Source organism: Triturus cristatus, chromosome 8, assembly GCF_964204655.1.
Source record: "Triturus cristatus chromosome 8, aTriCri1.1, whole genome shotgun sequence".
NCBI classification, from domain to species: Eukaryota; Metazoa; Chordata; class Amphibia; order Caudata; family Salamandridae; genus Triturus; species Triturus cristatus.
Window position 1 is genome coordinate 1,127,979,442 of NC_140591.1, and position 13,943 is coordinate 1,127,993,384.

At 47.8% G+C, this 13,943-nt stretch overlaps 1 protein-coding gene across 2 annotated transcripts in view; it reads left to right on the forward strand.

Moving 5' to 3' along the window:
- The window catches only part of TBC1D8 (TBC1 domain family member 8), a 415,888-nt gene that overhangs the window by 353,907 nt on the left and 48,038 nt on the right, over positions 1–13,943 (forward strand). The gene's annotated exons all lie outside the window — the stretch shown is intronic.

A 13,943-nucleotide genomic window follows, 5' to 3' on the forward strand; every position in this document is an offset into this window, starting at 1 on the left:
TGAGGAGATTGACTCTCCCTCTTGCAAGATAAATGGATTTTGTGTCCTTACTTTAGTATTACATTTGGTTTGGTCACTGTCAGTTCTAAGTATTCACAGTGCCTCTTGTTTCTTCTTTTATTTACAGTTTAGTCATCAAACCATTGTCAGTTGTCGCTTCTCTATCACTTAAGCCTAACAAAGTTACATATCCTCTTTCAGAAGAGCTTTTTCTTTAGTAGTCTCTTGTACCATGGAATGTTAAACTTGACATTAAAAGTCTAAAATAACTGGACACTCAACAGCTACCCTACTTTTTTTGCCTCTTGTACTGAAGCTTAACATGTGTATCAAATGTTGGTCCAACTGCGACTTTGTTGATCAATGCCATGCTCTTTTTGTCATACATCTGCCTTTGCGGAAAGAATGGACCAGCACGTTTTTTCTGTAAATAAGAAAGTGACTGTCCTACAGCAATATGCTGCATGATGCGAATCCAGTTAGGTCACTACAGGGCTCCTTTCTCCTATAAAGAGCATTGAATATCAAGAATTATATGGATAATGATTGGGTTTCTACAAGCTGAGCCCATCTCCATCCGACCTAGAATCCCTAAAAGTGTATTTACTGTGAGGTTGTGGAACTACTAGATAACAGTGGCATAATCTTTAATTGCCTGTTTGGCTGGGAGGCCTCAAACGAAAGACCATGGCGTATGCACCCAGTTTCACTTTCGTGCTCCATGCAGGAAGGTAAATAGGAAATGCATACATCATAGTAAGCCTGTCATGGCGGTGCTTCAGAAATGTGTGTCTTACACTGTCCTATTCATGAGTTTAGGCAGTTTGGTCAGTTTTTCACATAGTTACCATGAGTAAATGATTCAGAGTAGGGCGAAATAAGGTGGGGTATTTAGTGTATCCAGTAAATATTGATACCAGGGGTGGGGTATTTAGTGGGTATTTTTTAAATACTTTAAATTCAGAAGTTTAGTCAGCTAAATACAGTTCCTGGCATGAGGCTCTACCATTATTTTTCCTGTTCACTAGACTGATATAAAAAAATAAAAAAATCACTCTTTACTCCCTGCTCCTTACTCATACTAAGGGACATATTCTATATATTGTTTGCCCTGAGACTCCTTGTGAGTACTTGTGCCACAATCCCTGTCAGGGTGAACTACGAAAGTCACTAAATTAGCCTGTGCTTAACCCCCTGGTCTTGGCACAAAAGAAGGCAGGCTTTAACTTAGAGGCAATGCGTAAAGTATTTATGGAGCACACAAACCGTAATAAAGTGAAAGCAAAACACAAGAAAAATCCCATACTAATTTAGAAACATAGAGTAAATTTTAATAAATTATTTGATAACAAAATAACAAAAATCCAATCAGTAGAACCGGAGGTTTGCAATTTTAAAGATGTAAGGCGAGTATCGCGCCTTCAAAGTGCCACTCGCGGTTATCCAGTCATGCATGCTGATATCGGATGAAAGAAAAACAATGTTTCAACTGGAAAATTATATAAAGAGACCACTAAATATGAGGATTAATCATAACACACCGGAAAGGACAAGGGAGACCAAAGGGGAGGATGAAAAGATTGTTATTTGTAGTTAGAAGCACAACAAGTATGTCTAATTTACAGTAACCATAACAATCATATGTTCACTGACAGTGAAGTGATAAGTGAACGGCGCAGTGACATAAGTGTTTAAATAACAACGTGGAACGGCGAAGGACAAATGAACCATAAGGGTCAAACAGGGATATTTACAAAGGACTTTACAGTTACAGACAAAATTATTCCATTTATGAATGACCCTTCTTAGAGCCGCAATTGGCGTTGTCAGGTCGACGGCGTTTCAACCTCTTTACATTGAGGTCATCATCAGGACTATGGTTACGATGATTAAAAAGTACTTCTGTACTAGAGGGACGAAGGAATTGAAATCCAAGAGGACAAGGTCGTGTCAGGATACTGAATGACGTTGGCAGCGTAAGGAGTCCGAGGTAAAGACTAACTAAATAGTCGAGAGTGCATCAAAAGCATCTTAGGGTAATATCATCTCTTAGGGTGTGGCACAATCCACAAATAGCATATAGGAGGGAGGATAAGTCGATCTGATTCAGAGGCGGGATGAGTCCGGGATAAACGGGTTCACTCCTGTTTCTTTTTCATATCGGATGAAAGTCACAAGTTCAGGCCAACCGCAAAAGAGTGTGTGCCGGATACAGAGAACCAGGTTAGTCCTGGTGAAAAAGTTACCTTCTATAGTCTAGCATGAAGAGTTCCATTCATGGTGTGGAGGAAGATGCGACGAGCAGGGAGAGCAACTCAGATGGTTGTCGCTGTAGAGCGAAGAGCATGCCGGGCGTCACGGAAAGTCGTTGTAGCACGAAGATCCTGTCTGGTGTGGCAGGACGGTTGTTGCTGGAGACTTGCGTTGGCAGTCACCATGGGCTGTTGATGCTGTAGTGCAAAGTGCAGATCTTGCATTGACGGTCGTCACAGACGGTCACTGCAGCACAAAGTCGGGTTCACCATCTTGGTGCGAACAAGCCTGGTCGCGAAGACCCCAAAACTTTAGGATTTCTGCTGTTTTTTGAGGAGGAGCTCAGCTGATGCCACACCAAGGGTCCAGGATCTAGGAGGCACTTCTTGGGGATCAGGATTTCACGCCAGCAGGGCTCAGGCAGGTCCAGTTGCAGCTGGTCAGCTGGGCAGGTGCAGAGAGGCCTCTGGAGCTCGTTATATCCCTGTAGCTCAGAACAGGAGGTCAGTTAACTAACCCTTGGAGTCACTTCAGCCTGAGATGAATAAAGCAGGTTCTGTCTTCCTTCTCAGTAAGCAGGGCAGGCATCAAGCAGCAGTGCGTCCTTCTGTAGTATCCACAGGTCTAGGAGTGTACTGAGGAGTGGGTCTGAGGGCGCCCTTTTTATACCTGGTGCCCACTTTGAAGTGGAAGAAACATATGTAGACTCCCTCCCCCCCCCCCCCCCCCCCTAGAAGTGTCTGAAATGTCCTTCCTCCCTGCCTATTGAAGTGTGAGTGGGCCTGCTCACAGCTCTGCCCCCCCTCCTTCTTGCCTGAGATGGCCCATTCAGGCGCACCTAGTCTCTCTATTGTGTGGTTATCCGGGAGGAATATACAAAGACCAACTGTCACTCACACCTTGTCATATGACCCAGGAACAGCCTGCATGCACCAAATGATTAAGGCGCAAGAATGCCAACTTTCTAAAAGTGTCATTTTCGATATTGTGACTTAAAATCTGATTTTACCATTAAAGAGGATTTTAAATCTCAATTCCTCTGACACCAAACCTGAATTGTCTACCGACTTCCAATCAAAAGTTAGCTCGGATTGAATGAAATAAGGTATCCCAATGTTATCCAATGGGAACGGTTGGCCTTACAGTGGTGAAAAACTAATTAACGTGTTTTTCACTACCAGGAGATGCATAAATGAAAAGTGCATGTCCAACTTTTTAATTACAATGCACTCTGCCCTATGGGCTATTTAGGGCCTACCTTGGGGGTAACTCGTATCTATTAAAAAGGGAGTTTTAGGCTTGGCGAGGGAGTTATTTTTGTCAGTCGAAATGACATTTTAAAACTAACGGCAGATCTGTGACATGTTTTAAAGTGCTACTTAAGTGGGTGGCACAATGAGTGCTACAGGCCCACAGTAGCATTTCTTTTACAGACCCTGTGTATATGGCATACCTCCTTACAAGAGACTTGTAGGTAAAGTAAATATGCCAATTAGGTGTAGGCCAATTTTGCCATGTTTTAGGGAGTGAGCACCAGCATGTTAGCCCTGGTTCGCAGTGGTAAAGTGCAGAAAGTCTGAAGGCTAACAACAGCAAAGTCAGAAAAATAGGAGTATGAAGGCAAAAAGATGAGGGAATCCCCCCCCCCCCTTTCCCTCGCCACCCCTAGACTGACAGGTCTAACACTCCTCTATGTCAAACCTATTTCCATTTTTCCGGCATTGGTCTGATTATTATCGCATTCCTTTATCTTGGTAATTCCCTCTGTCCAGTGGAAAAGAGGTTAGGCCTTCTGCACTTAAGAATTAATGTGAGTGAAATGACGTTACTACTGATTCGCTATGTCATCTAGTTATTTTAAAAAAAATATCCCTTCACAGCCTGATCCGCAATCTTTTTTTAAAGACTTTATTGTAGAATGGTCAACGAAATACCAAACGTACACTTCAATGCATCCATGCCGAATAACATTTGGCGCGGTTAGTGTTAACACATTTTGTGGGAATAATTAGTATTATAAGAGCCACACCTATGGTCCTGCTGTGTGAATCTTTCAGAAAATGATGGAAAAGAACGCCCCATACCATTACAACTCCTCTACACACGGGTGGTGTCCAGGTACCTCCTCATAGGACACCTAATGTCTTTGGGCCATGCCAGCGAAACCTGGACTTCGGCAAAAGTCTCTGTCCCACCACAATATACAGCATCTTTAACCCTAGTCTTTTATTTTAGGTAATGGGCTTTTCATCCATGCAAAGCGCAAGTAATGTTTCACCAGTAATAACAATACATCGGCTATACTGTAAATTAGTTTTAGGAGTGGCCTGATGTATCCTGGTAACATGAGTCTTGGGAAGCATTCAATGTGTCTCAGTGATCATGCCTATGGTCCTCACAATTTCAATCCAGTATTATCTCACACCAGGTGGAAGAAGCCAGCTGAGTCAGTAGAGCAGTGGGGGCAGCACACTGTAGTATTGGAATCTATAGTATGTAAGAGTTTTGGGGTGCAGTATATCCTGTTCAGGAATCTAAAGTGAAGTAATTTGTGTTCGTAGTTAATGGAAATGAGTTTGTTTTGGGTGCAACCGTATGGCCTGACAGCGTCACCCAGCTCATCACCTAAGTCACACTCCCACTTGCCCAGTTGGTGATGGTGGTATTTGGGACGCTGTATATAGTGTACACCACTTGGAGACCAAGCCGTGTGTGGCTGGTTCAATAAGTAGTTGTGTTAGCAAGCTGGTACTCCGAGAGTTCTGCTGGAAATGTTGGCCATAACCCTAAGACCGCATTTCGTGTCCTGTAGTATGAAAAGATGGGATTAATCTGTCTTTCGTCTTTAAATTGTTTGAGGGACAAGAATTTCTCGGCTTTAAATAGATTGCCGACTTGATTCTAGCTTCCCGCATACTGACAGGAACCTAATTTCAAGTGTTGGTGTAATGACAGGATTGTTGGTCAGTTTCAGGTTTGGACAGTTTACGTAGTCTAGTCCTGTCTTTTTGGCCGTGATCCAGGTTGGGTTATAACTGGGTCCTCAAACACAGGTTGTCAGTGACATGCTTCATCATAGAACCCCCTTACCCGGAATGATGGTACAGCAGGGTGCCTGGTAGCTCTTTGATATTATAGAGAAAAGAGAAAATAAAATGTTCTAGGGTGTAACTATATAAAAGGTTGTTTGATAACTGCCAACATAATAAGGTTAAAAGCTCTTTGTACTATAGTAGTACACAAGCAGGATGCCTGAGGTTAATAATGCTCTCTGAGTCCTTTATTCTGGTCTACATGTTAGTCATCGGTGTGCATGCAGGGACGGTGGATGGCGTTTTTAGGTACGGGATACTGACCGGGACTCTTGCACAAGTTTGACTACAGCGCATGTCCCGCCACCCTGTGGGACTAGTGTATACAGTGTACCCCTAGTTGGGATCACCAATGCATCTCCTATATATGTTAGTCTGCATTAGTGTGTTTGTCTTTTTGTAAAAACTAAGATCCTCTTCACAATTTGAAATCATGACTGGACTCCCAGCATATTGTTTAGGGATAATTAGGGTCTTGATGAAGGCTGCATGATTTTCAATCTTTGCTTGACAACTAAAACAGTCAACCTATGACTGCTCTCGACCAAATAACTCCTCTGAAGACAAACTTTATCGCCTTTTCTGTGGTTGGTTCTTCTCACTTGAGCTTTTACAGAAAAAGCTGTCACAGTACAATCTTTGAATACTAGGAGCCCCTCACTACAATCTGTATTTACAACTTAAAGGACAAATGATTAATTACTCCAATACACGTGCTATAAAAAATGCAAAGGCCATGTTTGTTTCCAGTGAAATTTGCATTGCCCCTAATATGGCAGTTGCTAACTTTTCCATCATGGGGCAACTTATGGATCCCCCTAAAACTAATGATGTCCATTTCTGCTATCAAATACAATCAAATTCCTTATTTTTTAAATCAAAATTGCCACTTTTTCCCTGATTCTGGCATCACTCGAGCTACCTTTACCTAACCCCCTTTGTCTGAGACTTTTGTCGCGTGTCCCACTATGAACCTGACTTCTTTTACCAGTCTTAACAATGAGGACTTCTCTCTCCTGGTTCAAAATATGATATCTTCCAAATCTTCAACACATATTTTTCCACTTAAGCTGCATCAAAGTCTCCTTCTTTTGGAACAGTTGCCGCTGCACTGTTTTCAATGCTTTGTTATCTTCAGGACGAGTTTCAAGTGGATTTACACTTGCTCTTGTAACCACCTATTGTAGAAACCTTAGTTAATTCTTGAGCATTTGGTTAATTACTGACCCATTTCCCAACTTTGTTATCAGGCTGAGTTCTAAGGCTAAGGGCAGTATTCACACAATTGCCAGATTATTGGCAGAATATGATGATCTTCATCTGCTGGTTTTCCTCCAGGCTGCACAACCGAGATGGTTGTGGAGGCTGGGCTGGTTGAATTGTGCTGATGCTGAGGTCCTAGCTATGTTAACTTTCTTGATTTACCAGAAGCATTTGATACTGTAGTGGATCACAAATTCTGATGTCTAGGCTTAACGAATTTGGCATCAAGGATTGCAACATGTGCTCTTTCTTTCTTCTTTTTTTTTGTTTTTTTTCTTTTTTTTTAAACTTCTTTTTATTGTTTTACAGTTAGACCAACATCATTCCAAACAATATTCCGAGCATTATACATCATAACAGTTTCATGGCTGCCACATCCACCTTCTAATTCCTAGACAGATATACTAGACGTAGTTAATCATCACATTACATTGATAAGTTTATGCAGTGCATAATTCTCACACATCTCCGGGGGCCCTTGTACCCCTACGCCCCACACATCATAGCAAAGTCTTTAAGATGAGGCCTCCGCATCCGAGGACATGGACCTCTGTCTTTCCGATAATAAATAGCATGTCAACGGGGCCCATATATCTCTAGGCCTAAAGGCCGCTGGCAGTTGTTCGACATAAGTGGTTAATCGTTCCTGACAGATCACCAACTCTGCCAACCATGTCTTGAATTTGGGTGCCCGCCCCCTGCCCCAGCGACAGGCCACCCGTCGTTTGGCCATAAGCAGGGCGAGAGCAACGTATTTGCGGTGCACCGCCTGCACCGATTTTACATAGCCAAGTAATGCCATCAGCGGCGTAGGTTCGATGCGTGTATTCGTCATCAGCGCCAACGCAGCGAAGACTTGCCCCTAATATTTATGCACCTCAGAACAGTCCCACGCCAGATGGATAAAATCTGCACCAGGAGCGTGACACCTATCGCATCTGTCCGAGTCCCTCAACTTGAATCTATGCATCTTGACTGGGGTATAGTATAGTCTATGGAGAAACTTATAGTGCAGTATACGGAGCCTGCTACTGCCCGAAACCCTCGCTGTTTCTCCGCTCATGCACCGACCTGTAGATCTGGGACACGAGCCGTTTATTTGGAGTATTTTTCAGCATTGCGTGAAGTGGGGTAGTCACCTGCGGTTCCGCCGGAAATTCCGGAACCACCGACCGGATCCCAAGTCGTAAGCGTATATATGAGAAGACATCCAGCGGCGTCTGTGTCATAACTTGAAAGATATGCTCAAAGGACCGAAAACGTCCTTTATGAAAGAGGTCTCCCCAGTTGGCAACACTGGTACGCTGTTGAAAATGTCGAAAAACTGTCTCCTGGAGCAGGGGCATACTCGGGTAATAACGAAGAGGCAGCAGAGGAGAGTAGAGTAGCACTGCACCTAGCAGGCATCCTATATGCTGCCAAGCCCTGGCGGTGCAGGTGATCGTGGTTGGATCTCTGTGTCTAGGCGCAATCGGGTCATGTATCACTCCCTCCAATGGTGTAGGGTGTGCAAGCCAGTGCTCAGCCGCCACTTGCGGCATGTATCTCGGCTGTTTCACTCAGAACCATGCATAGTGAGCCTGCGCACTAAGGTAATAGAGTTCAAAGTTTGGTATGCCGAACCCAGCCTGCGCATATGGTCTTGTAAGTATCTTCCATTGCAGCCTAGGCTGCTTTCCTGCCCACACCAGACGCGTCAGTTCTGATCTCAATGTCTTGGGAAAAAAACAGCCCCGGATAATACGGAATATTTAAAAACAAGTATAGTAGCTGCGGGAGTATTACCATTTTAATTAGGGAGGCCCGCCCTGTCATGGAGAGGGGAAGCGCTATCCAGCGAGTAATATTCTCCGATATGCGGGCCATCACAGTCCCGTAATTTAGGCGCATCAGTTCCTCCCTATCTTTGGTGACACGGATACCCAGATACCGTAGGTCATCCTCGCACCACTCTAAAGGGAAGTCCAGCGGGAATCGTATCGTCGCCGCTGTCAGCGGAAAAAAACAAGACTTTCCCCAGTTAATTTGGATTCCCGATATCCCCCCAAATGTTATGAATTCTCTCAGTACCGGATTCAAGTTCTGTTGCGGGTTACGTATATATAGTGTGATGTGATATCTGCGTACAGTGATATGAGAATCTGCCGCATATTGCATCTCAGAGCCTTGTCTTTATGGTGCTGTCTCAGTTTTGCCGCCAGGGGCTCCACTGCCAGAGCAAACAAAGGGGATAGAGGGCATCCCTGCCGGGTGCCCCTGGTGACCTGGAAGGCAGGTGAGACGTATCCATTGATAAGCACCTTGGCCACTGGCATGTTGTACAATAGTTTAATCCAAGATAAGAAAAGGGGTGGAAAGCCCATCCGCAACAGCACTCCAAAAATGTAATCCCATTCAAGGGAATCAAATGCCTTAGTGGCATCTAAAAAAAACGCAGCTAACGGTAAGTCGGGCAACACATTATTTAGGACGGCAAAAAGCGTTATCAGTCGCATTGCCGGGGCGGCTTCCCAGGCTTCAGAAGAGAGACGATAATAGCCTCCCTCATAGATGAGGGCAATCTACCCTCCTCAAGAGATTCCTCATACACCTCACGTAGTATAGGAGCCATTAGTTCTATAAATGTTTTGTAGAACTCTATCGGAAAGCCATCCGATCCTGCGGCTTTCCCGGATTGCATACTCATGATCGCTTCCCTGACCTCGTCCAGCTCAAACGGTGCGCTTAAGAATTCACGTTGTCTATCGCTTAGCCAGCCTAGCGTCACGTCCCCCAAAAAATTCTCCAGATCCAACTCGTCCCTCCCCCTAGTGGTATATAATTGCTGATAATGCTGCGTGAATGCCTCCCGAATGCGGTCATTATCCCAGTAAACTATACCATCCTCATCCTCCAGTTCCATAACGTAACCAGAATATCGAGTCCTTCTTACCATCTGCGCCAAAGCCCTACCAGGTCTATCCCCCTCCCCGTAACATCTTGCTACCCAGTGTTTGCCCCGGAACCGGGTCTCCCTCTGTGCCATGTATTCCGTGAGTGTCTCCCGAAACTGGAGCTGGGTATCGGTATTTGGGTCTCGGGCTAGCTGCATTTCCAGGGACCGAAGTTTACCCTCCAATGTGTTGAGTGTGCGAAGTATATCATTCAACACCCCAGCCCCTTTTGTGATGCAAAAACCCCTGATCGAGGCCTTAAACGCCTCCCAGATAGTCTCCACGCTATTCACTGAACCTTTGTTTCGAGCAAAAAACTCCTCTATCTGATCGCGCAGCTCAGCCTGGAACACTGTATCTAGCAAGACAGTCGCATGCATGCGCCAAGCCCCGCGAGGTACACAGAATGCTGACGAAGCCAATGTGAGTTTAACGGGGGCATGATCCGAATAGGTGCGGGCCAAATATTGTACCTGCACTATCGCCGGCGCCACCCCTTTGGACACCAACCAGTAGTCTAGTCGCGCCCAAGACGCGGCATGTGTCGTGAAGTGCGTCCCCTCTCTGTCATGTGGATGGGTGTGTCGCCATGCGTCAATTAGGTGATAAGCTTCTGCGGTGTCCTGAATAACAGTCCGCGCCCTAGTGTAGTGGTGTGGCGCTGAATGTGATCTATCCATACTGGGATCATACACTACGTTAAAGTCCCCACCCCAAATTATGTGACTGGAGCCTATATCAAATATCCTTGCCCATAGTGAGGTGAAGAAGTCGGGTGCATCCACATTTGGGCCATAGCAACAGGCGAGTGTGACTGAAGCCGACCCCAATTGCCCCCACGCCAGACAATATCGTCCCTGCGGGTCACTAGAGGTTCCAGCTAAGTGAAACGGTACCCATTTTTTAATAAGAATTACCACCCCTCGCGCATATGTGGAGTAGGAGGAGAAGATTCTATATTCTGCCCATCTGCGCGCAAACTGGCTCTGGCGCTGGGGTGCCAGATGCGTTTCCTGTAGCATGGCAATGTGCACTTTGTGTCTATCCAAATATGCTAATATTTGTCTCTTCTTCCGAGGGTCCCCCATGCCTCTGATATTCCAAGTGATGATATTTAACGTCCCGGGATCACTGTCTATCATGGATCAGGACAGTCCTTCCTACCCAGGGCAGCATTTACTAAGTAGACAGCCATGCTATGTTCCCTATCAGTCTGCACTTTCTGAGAACGCATACCATGCTCACATTTCAAAATATCTAGAAAACACTCCAAGTTCTCCAAAGGAGGGTCTTGTGTAAAAAACAACTTTCGAACAACCCCACACCTCCTAATCCCACCCTCCCCCTCCCACTGAAGCAACCCCAAACTGCCAGCATTAGTCTCCCTCCCACCCCTCCCTAATCCCCCCTCACACAAACAAAAAAATAACATCCCCACATACAACCAATAGTGAACTTTCCCCGGGGTACGCCCGTAGGGGGACATTGCCAGAGGGCAGCACAGGTACCTCCCTCCCGCAGAGCCCATCACTGGACACCATTCCAGGCTCGTTCAGGTGGAGGGTGCCCGGTGCAATGTTGGTAGTGCTCAAGAAGTAAGTGCCCTGCCCGAGGCACAGGCAAGGGAGAAGCACATAAAACAAACCAAAGTCAGGCCTCTGCCTGAGAAATCACTCCCCCATATAGCTTACGTATCGTTCTCCGCACAAGGTATCGATATGTCCCACAAATCACTGTTCTCATTAGGCCTCTCCCGCTCCGACCTGTGAGGAGCGCTGCTGTGTTTCCCCACTGCCCTCCATGCGGTTCCCACGCTTTAGTCTCTTGAGGTAATCCTCCACCTGCTGCGGCTTAGTAAAAAATGTTGGTTCCCTTGGTGAGTCACTCGGAGCCGTGCCGGATAGAGTAGCGCATAGTCGATCTGTGCATTTCGCAGCTTAACCTTCACCGCCATGAACTTGCGACGCTCCTCCTGAACCAGTGGCGTGAAGTCCGGGAAGATAGTAAACGTGTTCCCTTCAAAAGTTAAGGACTGTGTGTTTCTCGCCGCCCTGAGAGCTACGTCCCTGTCTCTGTAGTTCAGTAGGCGCGCTATAATAGGTCTCGGTACGCTGCCGGGAGGAGGGCAAGGCCCCAGGGCCCGGTGAGCACGCTCCACTATGAACTGCCCGGAAAAGGACTCGGCGCCAATCGCAGACACCAGCATTTTCTCCACATATTCTTCCATTTTTCCTATGTTGGTGGACTCTGGAATACCCAGTACGCGAATGTTACTGCGTCTGCTGCGCGCTTCTAAATCCTCATTTTTTGCTGCAATAATTTTGAGGAGCTTGTCCATGTGGGCCAGTTGTGTCGCGTGGCTTGATGTCGAGTCCTCCGCTTCAGAGATTCGCCGCTCCGCTTCCTTTAAGCGAGCGTCATGGCCCTCCAATTTGTGTGCTATGGCGTCCATCCGCGTTGACATTTCATCCACCTTGTCAACAATGGTGGCGAACCCCTATCGCACCTCCTGCAGTATACTCAGCACGTCCGGGTTCAGGGGTGCAGCACCCCCCTGGGCCCCCATTCCCCCATCAACTTCGCAGTCATGCGGCAATGCTCGTGGGGTCTTTTTCGCCGCCTCGAAATTCAGCTTGGGCTGCTTGGCATCCGATTTGCCCATCTTTGCGCGGGGCGCCAGCCTCTACGACAGCCCTACCTCCGGTCACTGAATCCGGCCTCGCACCGCGCCGCACCCCACGCTTTCTTCTCTCAGCTCCAGGATGGAGACCTACACCTCCTTCGCGCAACAACTCCCGGCGTTCATGAATCTGCCTCCGAGCTCCGCGCCAAGGATGGTTGCCGGTCTTCGGGTGCTCCGCCTTCCCGGGCCCCTCAGTCGGGCCCCTCGACTCCTATGCACCCCCAAGCAGTGGAGGGGCCAATGCGGCATCTGCGATCCCCTCCGCTTCAGGACACCCCAGAATCTTCTGGACGCTCAGGGTAAAAGCGCCCACTGACAGGTAGGGGGTCCCCAGATCTGTCTCCCTCAGAGGGCCTCCCTCTGCTATCCAGGGGGAGAGCACAGAGGTCAAACCTAAACAGCGGTCCCCCTCGCCCCGCCATATCAGGCTCCTGGACGTGCTTCTGCCCCTCTGCACAGTTCTACAGGCAAAGCGCTGCGGGGGAAAGAGTTAGGAGGGTCGGCCAACCGCCACTGTAGCCTGTTGGGGGCCCCTCGCCTAGTCCTCTCTGTCGCCGATCCCCAGACTGTTGAACCACGTTTCCCTCTCTCCTCTCCACAGCCGCTATCACCACCGCCTCCCTCAGTCTCCGCACACCTCCACACCTGCTGGGGGGGGGGGGGGGGGGGCAGCGCCTCCTCACGGGCCCCACACCGGAGCGTGCTTCTTCGCCACACCTGTCGCCTGCGTGTGTCGTAGCAGCTTGTAGCACTCACCCAGTGCCACTCTTCGAGCGCCGCACTGTAAGCCTCCGCGCTCCGTCCCGGACAGCCACACAGCGCTCCTTTCCTCCCGAGTCGCAGCGCGGGTCGATCCCTCCCCCGCCGAAGCCGCTGCCAGCAGGATGAACTCACCCCCGGCAAGCCGCCTCCCGGTCCGTGCAGTGCTCTTGGGCGCCGGCCTTGACTCCACGTGGGGGACCGCGGCCTCACGTTATAGGCGAGGCCGCCCCGGGCACTATGTCACGCCGATCTTCCGCTCGGTGGAATGCTCCCGAGGTCCGTGCGGGGGGAGAATCCGTCCCCCAGCCTCTGTATTCTCACCGAGTCTGCTGCCGCTCCTCCGTTTACTCGAGTCCCCGGGCAGGCAGAGCCCCTCTTAAGCAGGATAATTGAAAGATTAAGGCACCAGACCGCAAGAGCCTCACATTAGTGCGGCCATTTTGCGTGCGCGCCCTCTATCGCCAACATGTGCTCTTTCTTCCTACACTTCTTTACTAGACAGCTTAACTGGGGAGTCCTTCTGAATCACCCGGTGACACCCCCCGAGGGTAGCCAGAACGCCATGGCGGGTGATGAGAGGGGTGGGACAGGAGTGTAAGCTTGTGGTTAGGAGGGTTTTACGATGAGGCCTTTGGAAAACTCTGTACTTTGGGGATTGAGCTTATATCCAAGAGGAATTGCATGTGGCGGGATGGGGGGGGTCTGCTCAGTGGAGAACGATTGTTTGATGTACGAGAAGCCAATAAACATTTAAAAATAAAAACTGTGGAGTCCCTCAGGGCTCCATTCTGTCTCCACTTAATATCTATATGACCGCACTGGCCCACCTCATCCAGTCATTCATGCTTGGTCTTTTCATGTAAGCAGATGATTGGCAAATAATATTAAAACAAAAGCTTAGGCGACATTACTATCTGCGTATCTAACTTACTTGACTGTCTGCTTGGATGTGCTATA